This window comes from Apodemus sylvaticus, chromosome 13 (genome assembly GCF_947179515.1).
Source record: "Apodemus sylvaticus chromosome 13, mApoSyl1.1, whole genome shotgun sequence".
NCBI classification, from domain to species: domain Eukaryota; kingdom Metazoa; phylum Chordata; class Mammalia; order Rodentia; family Muridae; genus Apodemus; species Apodemus sylvaticus.
In genome coordinates, this window is record NC_067484.1 from 67,873,107 (window position 1) to 67,891,684 (window position 18,578).

At 48.3% G+C, this 18,578-nt stretch overlaps 1 long non-coding RNA gene across 2 annotated transcripts in view; it reads left to right on the forward strand.

Annotated features, from left to right (window-relative positions):
* Positions 1-13,490, forward strand: part of LOC127663926 (uncharacterized) — a 33,932-nt gene extending 20,442 nt beyond the window's left edge. Inside the window, exons 3-4 of one of the 2 annotated variants that reach the window (XR_007973067.1) lie at positions 1,969-2,059; positions 13,010-13,490. This is a non-coding gene — a long non-coding RNA (uncharacterized LOC127663926). Of the gene's footprint in view, positions 1-1,968; positions 2,060-2,211; positions 3,431-13,009 lie in introns of those variants that run through there. The other variant, XR_007973066.1, reaches the window with a different exon arrangement.
* Positions 13,491-18,578: the final 5,088 nt, after the last annotated feature.

Here is an 18,578-nt window from a genome sequence, read left to right on the forward strand (position 1 = left end):
GGAAACAGTGGTGCATGCACTAGAATTTCATATATTTGCTTCAGCTGAAACCCTTTCAAAGTAGAGCAATGAAAGAGTCTAGGGTAGGGATCTAGCTAAGGTTTCAACCCCACCCTGCTCTTTCTCAAGAGGGACTTGTGTAGTTGAGGCTGGCCTGGAACTCCTGAGTCTCCTGCCTCCTCTTCCCAGGTGATAGGATTGCAGACTTTTGACACTATACCCAGCTGGAATTTCCAAATTGAATACAGACAAGGGACTTGGGGAGTGTGGTAGATTTGGGTACTGAGTGTGTGATAATGATGAGAGAGCAGACAGCCTGTAGCTGTGGGGAAGGTTGTGGCATGTCACAGACCGGACATGGGGCAAATGTTTCCACTGAGAGCTAACTCACTGGACCTGCTAGCATCTGACTCTGCCTTGTTTATTTCATTTCTGATCTTCCCATCTTGGTCTCCCCATAGAAGAATAGGAAGCTCTTTGGAGCAAGAGCTTTGCCTTCCCACCCTCCCCCACAGGGTTTCTCTGTGTAGCCCTGGCTGTCCTGGAACTCACTCTGTAGACCCAGGCTGGCCTTGAACTCAGAAATCCACCTGCCTCTGCCTCCCAAGTGCTGGGATGAAAGGTGTGTGCCACTGTTGCCTGGTGAGCTTTGGCTTTCTATATAGACTGAGTCAAAACTACAGTTGGGAGGCAAAAAGACAGGGTGGGGCTGGGGGTGGGGAAAATAGGCTTGCACAAGGATAGCACCCGTATGCAGAGACCCTGGCAGTGTGGCAGTGTAGACTCTGAAAGTAGGCAGCCATGGAGGAGCAGAAAGCTGGATGGAGAAGGCCAGGGACCTCTAAGCCAGAGTGTGCCACACCCTGACTGGAGGATGGAAGTGGGACTGGAAGGTCCTGGTGCTCAGGATTGTCCCATCTTTAAAGTCAGCTCATGAGCCTTTGCCTTCTGCCATTCCTGTGCCTGCTATCTTCCTCTCCAGTCCATCTTTTTCTTCTCCATACCTCTGTCCCCATCCATACCAGAGTGTCTCCTGGGTATATGGTGAGAATGGTCCTATCAGAGTTCAGCCAAAGAGCTGCTTGAATCTAGATCATGGGGCTAAGGCTAGGCAAAGAAAATAGGCTTCGAGGACGCTCCGGAGCATCTTAACACCCCACCAACTTTCCGTAAGAGAAACCGACCTAGAGATGAGAAGGCTGCCCAGTGTCAGTACTGAGGCTAAGCAGTCACTGTGATTTGCCCTCAGACTCTCGTCTTCCTGCTGGGGAGCACTCTCAAACCTGCCCACAGAACTACCCTTCTTCATGTCCTGTTAGAAAGGCCTCTTCTACCTTACCCCTGGATAGATACAGGACTGGGACTGCCAGTCTGTATCACCCATCCATGAGCCACGCCACTCCATAGAAACAGACCCAGGACCATCTGCAGAGGGCCTTTTGCTGATGGCTTGGGGAAAGGGTGTTTTGTTTTCTGTAGAGTTTGCTACTCTGGGAGATTTAAGTATGGGCTACTTAGAGCATTTGGGGTTCAGCTATCCAGAGAGTAAAGCTATCATAAATGAGAACAGACCTGAGTCAGAGACAGATGCCTAGTAACACTGTCTGAGTGCCCTGATCAAGGCATGCCTGAAGCATATATCTCTTGAGTTGTTTTGTATTTTTTCAGTTATATGAGAAAAAGCTTAAACTGTCCTGATTTGGCTGTCTGTCTCTCTGTGTCTCCATCTCCCTTCTCTGCACCCAAACCCCAGGCTCACATGTAGCCCAAGCTGGTCTTAGACCCTCTATATAGCTGAGGATGATCTGAAGTCCTGCTTCTCCTGCCTCAACTTCCCAAGCAGGGATTATAGGCATGCACCATCACACATGGCATGGTTTTATGTGACGCTGTGGCAGGCAAGCGCTGCACTAACTAAACTCAATCCTCACCCTCTTCACTTGGTTTCCTAATTGTTTTATATGCAAGAGGCTGTAGATCGGCCTGGAGAAGCAGGTATAGAGAGCCCATAAGGAGATACAACGGCAAGCCGAGGATCAAGTCAGGAGAGACAGCAGAGGTATGTGTTTGGGGGGGTGCGGGGTGTGGGGGGTGGGGATCTGTTTAGATTGTTGAGCTGACATTCCTGAAGCAGGAGGATGAGAGCTTATTGAAAGGAACACAGTGCCAAAAAGGCCTATCTAAGATGGGTGTCTATCCATGTGATGGCAGCTGGCCGTCGCGCCCCAAACCTGTACAGGCGGTAGGACAATGCAGAACAAGAGGAAGACAAGGTCAGCGGGAGTGCATCTGGGAGGACAGCACTCGGTTGCGGTGGATGTCCTACTAACCGGTTTCTGAAGATGAAGGAAAACATTTAACAAATCCCTACATGCCTCATTCTCAGGATGCCCTGTTCCTTATCAGATGTATCCAGATTTCTTCCGACGTACAGTATACAAACCTCAGTGATAAACACCAGAGGCCTGGAAAGAACTAAATGGCCTGGGGTTGCCTTGTTCTAATGCATCATGAGGTGGCCCAGAGAGATGACCTTAGCACTCCCCTGTGTGATGGCAAAACCTCCACTGATTATGAACCTAATGAAGTGAACCCTGGGTCCCCCAACCGGGGGGCATAGTCTGCTAGACTACTTCTGGAGATGCCAGGCCAGGACAGGGATGGCGGGAGGAAACGGTGCCCAGCACTGATAAGCCACGCCCTTCCTTTGTCCCAGGCACACTTCAATGTCTGCTATGTCTTTGCACTGGGAATCCTCAGGGGAGAGACAGAGAACAGACAGACAGACAGGGTGGAGGGGCCACTTCCTGGTGCCAAGGAGCCTCTTAACCCTTCCCCACCTTTCTTCACTTCCCCTCGCTGGGGAACCATCGGCACTATAAAGAAACCTCAGCTATAACAATAAACTGCATATATGTGATAGATGTGCACATATAATATAAAATATGTGTGAATGTAGCCATCTGGTTTACAGTCTGGCCTGTGTCTTCTCAAAGCCACATAGTATTGTATTTATCCCCTCCCTTGTTGATGGACACTGAAGTTGTTCCTGAGTTTTTGCTATTGCAAACGAGTATCTAGACACTGTGCGCATGTGTGAATGTTTCTTGAGGATTCATTCCTAGAGAAGAGATTCCTGGCTCAAAATGCCCATGAATTTTTCATTTTGAAAAATTGTGCCAAGTTAGAGTGGAGACCTTTTCCCTGTGAAGGAGCCTTCTCTCTCTAGGGCTTAACCAGAGATGAAAGATACCTAGGCCAGAAAGATTGCAGGGTTTCCATTGGGCAAGGGCATGTTCAAGTCCTGGCTCTGCCACCTTCCTGTGTGACTTTGATTAAATCACTTAATCTCTGTCCATCCGTCTGTCTGTCCGTCCGTCTGTCTGTTCTCTCCTCCTCTTCCCTCCCTCCCTTTCCCTCACCCTCCCTTTATGTGTGTGATATTTGTGTGGCAGGCACATTTTGTAGCACATAGGCGGAGTTCAGAAGACAACCTAAGGTTGGTCCTTTGAAGTAGGGTTTCTTTGTCGTTCACCATTCTGTGTGCCAGGCTCTCTGTCCCAGCATAGAACAGACTTGTGGTCAGCATATGTTCTATTTCCTTCTCTGAACCCTCTGCATCCACCATGGCAAACCAGCTCTGGGGAGAGGCTGCCAAAGATACTTATTAGTGAGTGTCATATAGGCGTCAGGATTGCACAAAGGTCTCTCCCCTCCATAGCCTGTTCAGTTCAGCCACTGCTCAGGAGGAAGGGGGCAAGAGGAGGACAATGGCTGGTTTTGGTGACAGGGAATGACTGGAAGCTGTCTACATACAGCGTGGAACCGGAACTAGTAAAAGAAGCACAACAAAGGCCTGAGTTAGCAGCAAAGGCCATCGGTGTTAGAACCATGTGTGTGATGGCCTCAGTCCAGTTCAGAGGGAGGGGTTCGGAGGAGGGGTGTGGACATCCTCGGTGACATGGCAGCAGCAGATCACCTCCAAGGTCCCTGTGGGGACCCTCAGCAGCAGCTCACCATACTCTAGTCTCCAGGGCTTCCTGTGGTATCCGATCTATTATCTTCTGCCCCTGCCAATATAGCGGGCCGTGAGACAAGCAGACCAGGTTGCTCTTCCTGGAAGACAGTGCAAAAGCTGCGGGCATGGGAATCAGAGGGATGATCCAAAATGGTGGAGCAGAGAGGCTTTGTGAGAGCAGTCTGGCAAAGTCTCCAGAAGGTGGAGTCGCCATGGGTGGTGATCCGTGTGCTTGATTGGCACTGGGCCTGGGGAGCATGCGCTAAAGCCTGAGTCTGGACAGGTGGTTTTCATCCCCAGATCCATCCAGTACATGCTCTGTGGTCTGGGGGAGTAACACAACCTTTTAAATATAATTTTCTTCCTTGGTAAAACGAAGATAGCAATCTCCCCTGCGTATACCTCCAGAGGCTGGGTGTGGTGGCCACGCCCGTAGTCAGCACTCCTGAGGCTATGGCCAGAGGATTTGGAGTTAAGGCCACTTACTGAGTGACATTCTATCTCAATTTAAGAAACAACTGGAACTGGGTGGAGTTTGGTGGCTTATATCTGTAAATCCCAGGACCAGAGAGAGGCCTATGAGGACTATGGAAAATTCAAAGCCAGCCTGAGCTACATCGTAAATCCTAGCAAGAAATACAGAGTGAGACTTTGTCTCAAAAACAAACAAACAAACAAGCAAACAAAAGCAAAAACAACCTGAAAGAACCCAGAAAACCAGGAAAATAAAAGGGACTTTGTTGGGGAGGATGGGGAGAGCAATAGTGATCTGATTGGAGAAGTGGGGAAAGCGGGGGAAACTTTAATTAGGGAAGGTATTGTGGAAGGGGAAAGAGGGTAAAATAACAGTAAGGATGTCTGAAAAAAGTCACAAGGATCATAGTATTACCCATCTACTTAAAAATCCTTACAATACTTGAGAGGTTAGTGATAAACATACGCATATAGTTTAAATGAACAGTTTTCATCTGGGCTGACAATGCTTTCTCCAAACACCAGATACCATTTAACAAAAACTCCAATACTACACATGAAAAGACCTTTTCTGTATTGTTGGTCAGGGTTGTCCAAGAGACTCAAAGCATTACATGCTACTGCTATTGCCCTTGGTTGTCCCCAGAGGAGGAAGGTAAGTCTCTATTGATGAAGAGACCATGCCCTTCAGACACGAGGCTCAGAGACCCCAGAACTGGAAATGGCCCGAGTGCTTCCTTTCTGAGGACTAGCTTTCATGGTACCAGAAAGAACCATTCAAGCTTCCAAAGGAGACAAGTACCCAGCTCTGACACCCATGATCCACAACAGTAAACAGGCTGGCACAATAACATTAGGGTGCAGTAGTGGCACACATACCTTAGCAGTAACCAACAGCTCTCTAATTGGACTTAAGACCTGTTCAACCAGAGAGAAGCCACGCTTGGGACTGGAAACCTGGCCAACTCTCCAGAGCTAGTGAAGTCATAGGTCTTGGAGGAGAACCTAAAATTGCCATTTTATTTAACTAGCATAATCTCTAAGTATATTATAAATAAATTTGCCTTAATACCCACAGACAAGTGTGGTCCTCACTCCTCATTAACTGCTAGCTCAGGTGTGATAGACTGCCTAAGACAAGGGGGTAAAGAAAAATATTTTTGCTAAATCCTGACTTAACCTCATGCTAAAATTGGGGTATACATATACATAGGACCCATGACTCACTGCTGTTGTGCTTCTGTTCCTGCAAGGCTTTCTGCTCTGCTCCCCGATCCAAAGTGATTACACGGTAACACAACTATGGCTTATTTTTGTAAAAAGTTCAATCTTGTCAACACATCTGCATCAACAGAAAGGACTCCATATTCATCAAGAGCTTATCCTGGTCTCCTCTTCTTGGGTGAGAGCAGTCTGGCTAAAACATCATCAAGGAAATTTCTCTTTGCAACAGATAGAGACCATTAGGAAACAATCAATCAAAATGCAGAGTCCTGGAGCTCAGTACATCTAGTATCCTTGCATGTTAAGTTTGGGGATTATTGCACAAGAGGGGACCAATAGGTTATAAGAGCCAGAGCAACAGAGTTTGCTCTGAGATTGTCTCCTTGCAGTGTCAGAAGCTACCCCTGTGAAGTTTCACCAACAGCTGCCTAAACCGGAACTGGATGAGGGCAATAGACAGGCTAATGGGTCTAGGGGAAAGCCCTGGGGACAACAACCCTAGACAAAGACCTTCAGGCAACCAAGGAGAGGAGTGGGGTTGGGGGTGGCAGGGCCTAGACTTCCCCAGGGAAAGTTGATTATCACATACCAAATGGTCAGTCCTGATGATGTCCATACAAATAACCCTATACAGACTGAGCAGGCTGTATATGCATATTCAGGAATATGGAGTGCTTGAGTGTGTGTGTGTGTGTGTGTACAATTAATTTACAAAAGGAGGCCATGCTGAATGCCTTTAATCCCAGCATTCATTCAGAAAGCAGAGGCAGGAAGATCCCTGAGTTTAAAGTCAGCCTGACCTACACAGAGAGTTCCACAACAACCAGCCAGTATCAAAAGCAAACAAAATACAAACAAAACAACAACCAAACCAAACAAGAAGAAAAAGAAAACCAGAAGGATCATGGAGCGGTATATGGGAGGGTTTGGAGGGACAGAAGGGGTGATGTCATTATACTATAATTTAAAAAAATAAAATAAACATTTAAAACCTAGAGGAGTCAGCATTAGTTGTGCACTCCTATACACGGGAGACAGGGACATGAGGATCAGGAGTGTAAGTCTATACTTGGCTACATACAGAATTTGAGGCTGGCCTGGTTTATATAAGACTGTCTTTTATATAATCCCAGCACTTCGGAGGCAGAGGCAGGTGGATTTCTAAGTTCGAGGCCAGCCTGGTCTACAGAGTGAGTTCCAGGACATCTGGAGCTACACAGAGAAACCCTGTCTCAAAATACCATTAAAAAAAAAAAAAAAAAGACTTTTTTATTAAAAAAAAAAATCGAGAAAGAAGGGAAGAAAGAGAAAAGAGACAAAGCTTTTTTGTCGTGCCTTTCCCACTGCCTCTGTTAATGTTTTTTGCTGGTGCTGGAAGTGGACCTCAGGACCTTGAGCATTCTGAGTCAGTGTTCCACCACTTAGCCACACTGCAAACCAATAGCGGATGCTATTAAGTTAACACTGAGAGTGCTGTCAAGCCTGGTATGATTGCTCATTGCTGTAATTCCAATACTTGGGAGGCTTAGGAGGCAGTAGAATCAGGAGTTCAAGACTGTCTTCAGATGCCAGGCAGTGGTGGCACACGCCTTTAATCCCAGCATTTGGGAGGCAGAGGTAGGCAGATTTCTGAGTTCTAGGCTAGTCTGGTCTACAGAGTGAGTTCCAGGACAGCCAGGGCTATCTTGAAAAAACAAACAAACAAACAAACAAAAAGACTGTCCTCAGGTACATAAGTCTGAGACCAGCCTGAGTCACATGGGACACTCTAAATAAATAGAGTAGTATTCAAGTTGATGGACTTTGAGGAGGTGACAAAGCAGAACTGGTCCTTTTTTTTTCCTCCTCCGGAGTTATCTGTGTCTCCTGTAGGCTCCTGTACTCTTCACTGTATTGCTTGGTTCCTGATTCCTGGACACTGGAGTAGCTGAGATTTTCTGGTTCTCACTTCCATTAGCGTCTCGCAGTGATGGCCTGGCTTCCTGCCCAGTCCCCACTCATAGGTTCTGGAACTGAACTCGCAGGTCCCAGCACCCCCACCCCCACCTCCCAGCTCAAGACAGGGCCAGGGCTTGCTGAAGGCAAGCCATCAAGACTTGCATGGAAGCCAAATGTTTTGTCCACCACCTCCCTGACTGCAGTGGCTGGCAGGCCTGACTCAACCCCAGAGGTACCTGTCTCTCTGTCGTTAGAGCATGTCAACCCCGGTGCCTGTGGTGATGAGAGAGAAAAGGGCAGGGCAGAGTGGAACCTGCCTGGGATCTGCTTTCCCTAGATGGTCCTTGACTCTGCACCGGAAATGCATCCTGGAGTCACTTAGCTTCTGCCTCCTCCCTCATCAGCCTTCAGGGTTCTCTTCAGCCTCCCATACTCTGAAAGATGGACAATGGTCATCCTAAGAAAGCTTGCATCAAGAGCCGTTGTTCTCAGCCTTCCTAATGCTGCGACCCTTTAATACAGTTTCTCATGTTATGGTGACCCTCCTCCCAACCATAAAATTATTTTTGTGGTTATTTCATAACTGTAATCTTGCTACTCTTATGAATTGTAAGGTAAATATCTGTGTTTTCCAATGGTCTTAGACCCCTGTGAAAGGGGCTGTTCATTTCCCCAAAGGTCGCGACCCACAGTTTGAGAACCACAGCTCTAGAGTAAGCTTAGAGCTGGAGGGAACTCAGTCTGCCTCCTGAAAAGGAATGAGGCCAGGTTAGTGTTTACAAAAGGCAAGAGGGCAGTGCTCGCCAGTGACCTCTAGTGGAGGAGTATCAGAAGAGAACTGCCTTTCCAGGGGTCTTAGGAATGACAGCGCCTGTGCAGAGGGTGCTAGCTCCGCAGTTCAGTTTAGTAGCTGAGGAAACCGGGTGTCTGAGAGCATCTCACTCTCCCTCATGCTGCTAGGGAGAGGCTGATCTGGAATGGAAACTCAGGATGGCCTGCCTGCTAAGTGGATGTTTGTGGTTCTTCCCAAGGTTCCAAATCATCCTCCACACACAGGCATGACCGCATCCACGGGGTTGAGGCCCTGACTCCATGCCCTGGTCCCTCCCACACACCCCAACGCTCCGTCTCTCCCAGCTCCTCCAGTCTCCTCACGCTCCTTGCCTCCTTTCCTTCCTTCCCTTCCACTTTGGAAAGCAGCCACAGGCTTTTTTTTTTTTTCTCTCTCTCTCATCTGAGGGAAAGAAAATGGTTTTAATCCCCTACACCCCAGGTCCTTCCGTCCTCTCATCCATCCAAACCTAAGCATCTCCTTCTCTCCTCCCCCTTCCTCCCTACATTTTGCCCCCCCCCCACTTCTGTTTATCCGTCACTAGAAGCCACCCCCTTCTCTCTTGCCTGTAGGTTCTGTGGCTATAATCAAATCATAACTTTTATTAAATTTAAGATTACTTTTTAATGGAATCAATTTCTTGTGTGGTGCTTCTCTGCCTGCCCGCGGGCTCCGCCGGCTCTGCGCTCAGCATCCCCACCCTCGCAATTGTCTCTGCCGCCGGCGTTTCTAGCTAAGCTGCCTCCCAAGGAGGGGTAGGTCTGCCATCCCTACACACCCCACACAGAAACACACACCACACAGAAACACACACGCGCGCACACACATCAAGCTGCGCCTTCCTCAAAGCCCCAAACACACAACCTCCAAGCCCCAGGCGCCCACGCTGGATGGTGGGGGTGGGCGAGCCAGCGTGGAGGCAGCAGGGCAGAGGGATTGTGCTGCAGAGAGAAAGGCTGAGGGTGCGATACAAACACGGAATAGAGGAGGCATTTCTCAGCCTGCTAATTTCCTACAGTTCTGTTTTCTAGCCTCAGAAACAAGCTAGGTTTCTGCCAGTGCACGCCTTCCCCTGACTGCATTGTGAAGCTGACGCGGAAGGGAGAGATGGGAGTCTGAAGGATCTGCAAGTCAGGAGACTCTGGGCTTCCTGTGATTTATAAAAGCACATAGATGATACGAGTCCCATTAGGCTGGTACTGTGACACCTTCCCCCAGCCCCAAACACGAGCTCATTAGACCCATTAGCAACTGGATGCCCCCTGAGCCTATGAAGGTGTGTGGGGCCATGTGGGGAAAGAGCCTAGGGTTCTAAAGGGAGGAGAGGGGCACAGGAGAGGAGTGTAGAGTCTCTTTGATAGATTGGTGCAAGCAAGGGAGAGGGGTTACAAGAGAGGGAAAGCCATAGTTGCCTGTAGATTGGGGGTGGTGGCTGTCTGTTGACTCAGCAAAGATGTGGGAACTGTTTGGATAGATCTGGGCTCCTGTCTAGCTTAGGCAGAACCAGGTGGGCAAGAACACATAGATGGACAGGTGCATTTGAGGCTGGGGGATTGCCATCTTGATTCTCTGTGCTGTCTCAGCACATCTGCTTTACCGTTAGGAATGGAAGTTCAGTTCATCCACCAGGCAGGTGGTGCTTAGCTTAGGAGGTAAGTGTCCAACCTTTGCATCCGGGTGCTCTCTGAGTAGCCATTTTGATGTTTTTATCATAACAACCTTGAACAGGTGACCTAGCCTCTCTGAGACTGATTCTTCCCTATAGGGGGATTTATTTGGAGTGATGCAGGTAGATGAGCTAGCCTAGCACAAGCTAGGAGAGGAAGTACTCAGGAGGCTGAGGCAGGAGGATGACTAGAATTCGAGTCTAGTGTGGGCTACACATAGTGATTACCAGATTGGCCAGGACTACGTAATAAGACTATTCTGTCTGACAGAAAGTAGGGTAGAGGGCTGGAGAGATGGCTCAGCGGTTAAGAACACTGACTGCTCATCTGAAGGTCCTGAGTTCAAATCCCAGCAACCATGTGGTGGCTCAAAACCATCAGTCACAAAATCTGATGCCCCCTTCTGGAGTGTCTGAAGACAGCCACAGGTACTTACATATAAAAAAATAAATAAATCTTTGAAAAAAGAAAGTAGAGGAGGGGCCAGAGAGATGGTGGCTCAGTGGTTAAGAACATATTCTATTCTTGCAGAGGACCTGACTTTAGTTTTCAGTGCCTATATAAGGGTCTTATACTGCCTGTGACTCCAGCACCAGAGAGATCAGATGCTTCTGGCCTCTGTAGGCTCTGCATGCATGCACGTGCTCACACAGAGACTCACATATATGTAGAATCTGTGAGTTCAAGATCATCCTCGTCTACTTAGTAAGTTCTAGACCATCCTGGGCTACATGAGATCCTGTCTTAAAAAAAAAAAAAGCTAAAAGCAACAAAACCCAACACACACACATACTAGAGCTCAGTCTCCAATAAGGTTTCAAAGCACCAGGCAAATGCATATGCAAAGCCCATGGCTGAGACCAGCTAGCATGTGAATGAGTGGCCCTGGGAGTGGGCATTCCTAGCTCTAATCTGCCTTCAGTGAATGGGTGGCTGATATCTGTGAGGAGCTGAGGAGAGGGACCTGTGAAGGCCCCTAACATTAAGCGGCCACCCTGGGCTTTCAGGGAACAAGGAGCCGGCAGGGTCAAGGAAACCGCCAGTCCCTTTTCTGCAGCCTAGGCCAGCACCTATTGTTTTCGAGACTTTAGATGGCTCTGACATCCTTAGACAAGGTGCAGACAAGGAAAGTCTATCAAGCTTGAATGGAGCCCTGGGCAGATTCCTGTCGTTCAACTCTCCGAGAAGGAAGAGCTTTATGAAGACTGCAAAAGGGGGCAGAGATGACGAAGGCTAACTTCCTAGTGAAGCCCACATCTACCTAAGCTTGGGAACAAATGCCAACGTGGTCCCAGGCACAGCCCCACCGTGTTCTGCAGTGGAGCCAAGGAGAGAGACTTCTCGGAGCTTAGCTGTTGTTTTAGAGAGAAGGGGCGCAGGAGGCTCCTCTCTGAGCCGGCCTTCCCACAACTCCTGGAAGGAGGCCGGTCCAACCTGCTCAGCATCTCCCTCCGCTTGACCCCTGGCTCAGGCATGCTGTTCAGTCTGTAGCTGAGCCTACACACCTGCATGGGCCTGTCCAGAGATAGGCCGTTCCCACGGGCCATGCAGTCACTCCTGCAGAGTTACTGCCCAAGGGGACTGATGTGCTTCAGACATCATCCCTCACTCATTTTACTCAAGACAGCTCGAATGGGGGTGGGGATGGGGGTGGGCAGGAGTCTCTCATACTGAGGAAGAGCTCCAGAACTTTCTCAAGCTTGTTGTTGTATTCTGTGACCCTTGACCTGGAAGTCATTATAACCCTGACCACATGCTGTTACTAAACTCTCTTCTTCTTTTCTCAAGTTTTCCTTAGAGTTTTTGTTTGTTTTATTTTTGTTTGGTTGTATGTATGTATGTATGTATGTATTTGGTGGTGAGTTTGCACTTGCTAGGGCATGCATATGTAGGTCAAAGGACAGCCTACAAGAGCATGTTCTTTCAATCTACTACTACGTGAGTCCCAGAAGTTTCTTAATCTGCTGAGCAATCTCTCTGGTCCTCTCTCTTTTTAAGAGGTGGTGTTACTATGTAGACCAGATAGGCCTGAAATTTACCATCCTCTCCTCTCCATTCTGTCTCCTGAGTGTGGAGAGTCACTGGTGTAGACTGCCACACCCAGCTAGACTAGACAGGTTTTATTTGAATACTCATTGGTCAAGGCAGGTAGTATTTCAAGTCCTATTGTACAGATGGGAAAGTCGGGGCTCAGAGAAGTTAAGTCAGTGAGTGGTGTTGCTGTTTTTGTCTTTGAAACAGAGCAGAGGATTGAACCCAGACATTGTAGGCAAGTACTGAGGGACCCCACGCACACTGTGGAGTGGAATTTGAAACCAAAACACCCGTTCCTAGAGTCCTAGCTTTTTGCTGCTCCTTCCCCTTTCTGGAAGCTTCCTCGCACCTGCATGCAGTCCCTTTATTTCCCGTCTCTTGGCCTTCATTTTCACACTCTCAAATTTTACCGTTGTCATCATCACTTCCACGATCCATCATTTCTCATTTTAGTTAACAATAATCCCCTGAGACTCAGGCTCAACCCTACTCTGGAGTCTGTCCTTCCTCCTCTATCTTCCTCTTCCTCTTCAACATCACCACACCCACCACCAATGCCAAGGTTGCCTTTTGTAAAATATCTGTTATGGTGGCCGCACTTACAGAGCAGGGCGTTGGCCACCTCCTTCTATGGGATCAGAGGAGGTTCAGTTTACAGTGCACGCACAACCTGAGAATGTGGAAAGTCCTCGGGAAATAAGGACTGGGGTTGGGTTGGGGGTGGGAAGAGAATTTAAAACAGCCAAAGAGTGTCTGTTGAAGGAAATTAATCAATGGCCAAGCAGATTGCTTGTCATCTTTCAATATCTGTAAAAATAACAGGCCTCCAGAGAGAGACAGCCGGAGCGCCAAGGGAACAGAAGATCAGAAGATGCTCTGCCCAGCCCAGGCCTGTGAGGAGATCCAGGGGACAGAGAACCTCCCACTTTGGGTGTTGGCCAACACTCCATCTTCCCTAGTCACAGTAGCTCTTGCCACCCCTTGGAAGCTGGCAGCCTCCAGTAATGCTGCCCAGGAGTTTGGAAATTGCTTATTTCTGCTAGTCTAAATCCCACCTGCCTCCCGGCCCACTTAGCTTGCCTGCGCCCTGTGAATGCCGGCTGCCAGCCGGGCCATCAGGCTGCATAGGAACTTGAAGAGAGGGCAGCAGCTTCCCGGATCAGAGCCTCCGCCCAGACTTCCAGCCAAGGCCCCAGAGCTCCCAGGACCTGGAGGGTTTTTTTTCTCCTGGTTGTGTTTGGAATTGGCTGGTTTTTCTGGGCATCAGGCCCAGCTCAGTTTAATTTTTGTTTATTTTTATGTACAGATTCTCTTCTGTTTGGGGAAGAGCTTTGTGTAAATTATTATTATTTATATGATAAAGAATAAATCACACCAAATAAAAAAACCCACAATCTCTTTTCTCAATAGAATTACTAAATTAGGGGCTGAAAAGAACAGCCGATATGCTGGGGTTTGGTTTCAGAAAGCTTTGGACATGGATTTTCACAAAGTGTCTCAGTCACGGGGCTCCGTCATCTGGATTTGATGCATTCTGGACAGCCAGCAAAGGCACATGGGCTAGCCTAGGAAGACTATAGCATGGCAGGACCTAAGGGTGTGGGTTTCCTGATCCGCTGTACTCCCATCCCCTGGGAGCTGACTAGAGCATTTTCATGCGATTTGCTAACAGAACAGAACGGGGAAAGAACAGGGGGGACAGAGGAGCTGGGGGATTACTGCCAGAAATAAAACTAAAGGGCCCAGATTGGCATGGGAGGAGTTACTTGAATAGTGGCATTTATTACACGAAGGGAATGAGCCAGTCATTTTTTGGCCTGGTCATTAAATTTGCATATTTCAAATCTATTGGTTGGAATGAAATGAGTCAGGCGGCAGGGATGCTGATGGGCAAGGGACCAACTTGGCCTTGAGAGTGTCCCCAAGTGGCCCCCATCCTCAGCCAGAGTAGGGAGACAAATTTACCAAAAGTACACTGCCCCTCTTTCCTATCCTGTAGCCCCGCCCCTCCACCCTCAGCCTACTGGTTCAAAAAGTTCTGTTTGAGGCTAGAGACACACCCAGGGACTCCACCCTGGAACTCCATCTCAGGGTCAAGATTCTAAAGGCCACAAAGAAGGAGTCAGCAGTAACTGTTGCTGGGTTGATGTTGATTTAGAACCCCAAAGTACCCCAACATTTATAAGACAGGGTCAGGAGCATAGCCAAGAGGTAATGTTTGGCAGCTATTCATGAAGCCTCGAGTTTGATCCACAGTACTGTGAAAACTGCTCAAACTGTGGGCTCTTCCTGGATGGAATTCTCCAATCTGCCCAGTCAGGTCCTCCTTTTGGTTCATGAATGGCTACAGCCACCACTGGATGAAGAGTGGGACCTTTGCACCTTGAGTTTGAAGATTCCTACTTCTACTAACTACTTAATAAAGGAAAATTTGAGCAAATCCCTTAACCCTTCCCGAGCCTTAGTGTGCTCATCTGTAAGTGGGAGAATGCTAGCAACACACGCCATCACACAGCCCGTGTGCACACGTCATCTCACAGACCCGTGTACACACGCCATCTCACAGACCTGTGTACACACGCCATCACACAGACCCGTGCACACACCATCACACAGACCCGTGTACACACGCCATCACACAGACCCGTGCACACACCATCACACAGACCCGTGTACACACGCCATCACACAGACCCGTGCACACACCATCACACAGACCCGTGTACACATGCCATCACACAGACCCGTGCACACACCATCTCATAGACCCGTGTACACATGCCATCACACAGACCCGTGCACACACCATCTCACAGACCCATGTGCACACACCATCTCACAGACCCATGTGCACACACACCATCACACAGACCGGTGCACACACCATCACACAGACCCATGTACACACATCATCTCACAGACCCATGTACACATGCCATCTCACAGACCCGTGCACATACACCATCACACAGACCCATGCACGCACACCATTACACAGACTCGTGCACACACACCATCACACAGACCCATGTACACATGCCATCACACAGACCCATGCACACACACCATCACACAGACCCGTGCACATACACAATCACACAGACCCGTGTACACACGCCATCACACAGACCCATGCACACACACCATCACACAGACCCGTGCACACACACCATCACACAGACCTGTGTACACACATCATCTCAGAATGAGACTGTAGGAAATCCATGGAAAGAGCCCTGTGCATCTCAGTGCTCCAAATCTACCTCAGTCTACTCCCAAGCCAGCTACTGTACATAAAAGCCTGGTCATTCTTTGTCGGGCTTAGCACCTAGTGGATCCACTCAACAAATTAGTAAATAAAATAAAATGTTAGGGCCAGGATGTAGCTTAGGGGTAGAATACTTGCTTTGAATTCTACCCCCTCCTGAATTAATTCTTTCTATCTATCTATCTATCTATCTATCTATCTATCTATCTATCTATCTGTCTGTCTGTCTGTCTGTCTGTCTGTCTGTCTGTCTGTCTGCCTGCCTATCTATCTGTCTATCTATCTATCTATCTGTCTGTCTGTCTGTCTGTCTGTCTGTCCGTCCATCCATCCATCCATCCATCCATCCATCCATCCATCCATCTATCTATCTATCTATCTATCTATCTATCTATCTATCTATCTATTGTGTGTGTGTGTGTGTGTGTGTGTGGTGTTTGGGCATATGTGCATACATGTCTGTATGGAGCTCACAGACAACTTTCAGTTGCCCCCCTTTTCCCCATTATGTGGGATCTAGTGATCCAACTCGGGTCTTTAGCCTGGCAGTACACATCTTTACCTGATGAACCACTATGCCAACCCTTGCCTTGCATTCTTTTTAAAAATTTTGATTGTATTTTATATGCATAGGTGTTTTGCCTGTATGTGTGTCTATGCACCATGTATCTATCTGGTACTAGTGGAGGTCAGAAGAGGAAACTGGACTGACCCCTGGGACTGGAGTTGTAGATAGTAACCACCATATGGGTGTTGGGAATCAAGCCTGGGTCCTCTGGAAGGGCAGCCAGTGTTCTTAACCACTAAGCCATGTTTTAACCACATGCCCCATTACCTAGTGTTCTTGAGACACGAAGTTTAATCCCTGCTATAGCAAACAAACGAAAATCCTTGTAATAAAATGTTGCCCAGGGAGTCAAGTTGTTCTGTCCTGGAGATAGCCCACTGCGTTCTACTGGCTTTTGCAACTCCCATTTGATAATTTGATCAGCAGAGGAAAGGAGCTCAGGACAGGGGAGGGGCATAGGCGGTGGGAGGTAGGTGGAGCCTGTGAGAGGCCGCGTGACAGCCTCTCTGCTGCTTTTCTGGTACGATGCTTAAAACTCAGATCTTTGGTAAGCCAGCCAACTACAGAATGTCCACTTGTCCTGGTCCTCCTTGGACAGCCAGAGGTTGTGGGTATGGCTTAGCTAGACCCGAGCAATGAACGGTCCTGCATGACTGAGCACCCGCACACTTCCTGTTGGTGCATCCATTTATATGTAGGTATCTGCGGTAAACACTGGTTCTTCTGTCTTGGAGTCCATCACTCATTCATTCATCTGTTCATGTGGGGGGAGGTGTTTTAGTTTTTGTGAGGCAGAGTCTCGTATGATCCAGGCTGACCTCCAACTTACTGTGTAGCTAAGGGTAATCTCGAATTTCTGATCTTCCAACCATCAGCTTCCAAATGCTGGGATTACAGGTATTTGCCACAATGCCCAGCTTCCTGTGTTATTTATGGAAGTCCTACTATGTGCTAGCTTTACTGCATGCCATAATGCAGCTGTCACAGAAGACTAAACGTCCTTCTCTGAATACATCTTTGTTCTAAACAGAACTCTCTGAAAGCTCAGATGTCGGGGATAGAGAGTCGAATATTTGAGATGAATTGGTCTTCTCATCTCCTGGCTGGGGATGGTGGCCACTTGAGGACACTCTTTGCACCATGCTGGCCTTCTGGCCTGCCGCACTCCTTTCTCCTGACTCATTTGGTTTCAACCAATAGACTTGAAGCATGCAAATTTCATGAGTAGACAAAACATTTTTTTTTTTAAGAAAGAAGAAAACAGTAAGCAGGCAAAGAAATAATTTAATTTTAGGCCATGTAAATACCATAAAGGACCATAACTGTCTACATAGATAGCATGGCAGTGTATGCAGAGAGCTGCATTTTTTGATGGGGGAGGGGAGAGAAACTTGTGCAAAGACAAGAGAGAAGAGTATTGGGAGGGCTCGGAGGATGTGCCTTAGAGCAGGGCTTCGGGGATTCAGGGACCCGGCCTGCCTTTCCTTCCCTCTTTCTTCCTCCCTTTCCATCTTCCCTTTCTTCCCTGGCCGCTTTTCTTTTTTTCTTTTACTTTTGTTCTTGAGACAAGGCTCATGTAAGCCCAAGCTGGCCTGGAACTTGCTGATACTGACGTTGAATTCTGAGCCTCTTTCCCCTACCACCCACTCGCTGGGGTTACAGGTGTGTCCTGACCCGTCTGCTTTATGTGCTGCTGGGAGTTAGACTCAGGGTGTTGTGCGTGCTAAGCAAGCAGAGCAATTGAGCTCTGTCCTCTGAGGCACAGGGATGTGCAGCTTTCTGAGGCAAAAGTCAAGCAACTTTGCTGGGTGTGGCGGTACATGCTTGTGATGTCAGTAACTCTTAGGAGGCAGAGGCAGGAAGATCAGCAAGCAGTTCAAGGCCAGCCTTGACTATGTAGTGAGTTCCTCTGGGCTACATGAGACCTTCTTTTTTACCAAACAATCATAAAAGTCAGCCGGCCCTTCTTGCGCACACTCACGTGTCTGTTAGTATAGAATCAGATCTGACCCTCACTGCTGCTCAAGCACTTCACCCCCAATCCCACTGGGCTCCAATCCCACTGGCATCAACTCCTTGAACAAAACAACTTCCTCCTACCACAGGGCCTTTGCACAGTGAATCGGGGTCCACTCAACTCCCGTCACCCCACTAATCAAGTATCCTTTGTTAGATGCTTTCCCCAGATTCACGTAGTTAGAGCCCTTGTCTTACGCGATGATTATGCATCCATTTTACATGTTCATCTGGAGAGCTGGGGACTTGATGGATACCTAGATCCAGACATAGTGCCTGATCTCTGGAAGGTGTTTAGTGTTTATTGAATGACTACTTAGGGATGCTGGAGTCAGCTCTGGGCACCGCAAAGACACAGAAGGAAGGAAATAGTATGGGGGGGGGGCACTTAGATCAACTGATCAAAAGCATCAAGGAGAAGAAGTGAGTTGTTCTGGGGAGAACCTCATGGAAGACTCAGGTTTCAGGAGACACACACCGGTGGAGGACGGGTCACTTGGCTCCTAGGGGAGCTGGGTGGTGTCCTTCAAGGATGGTTT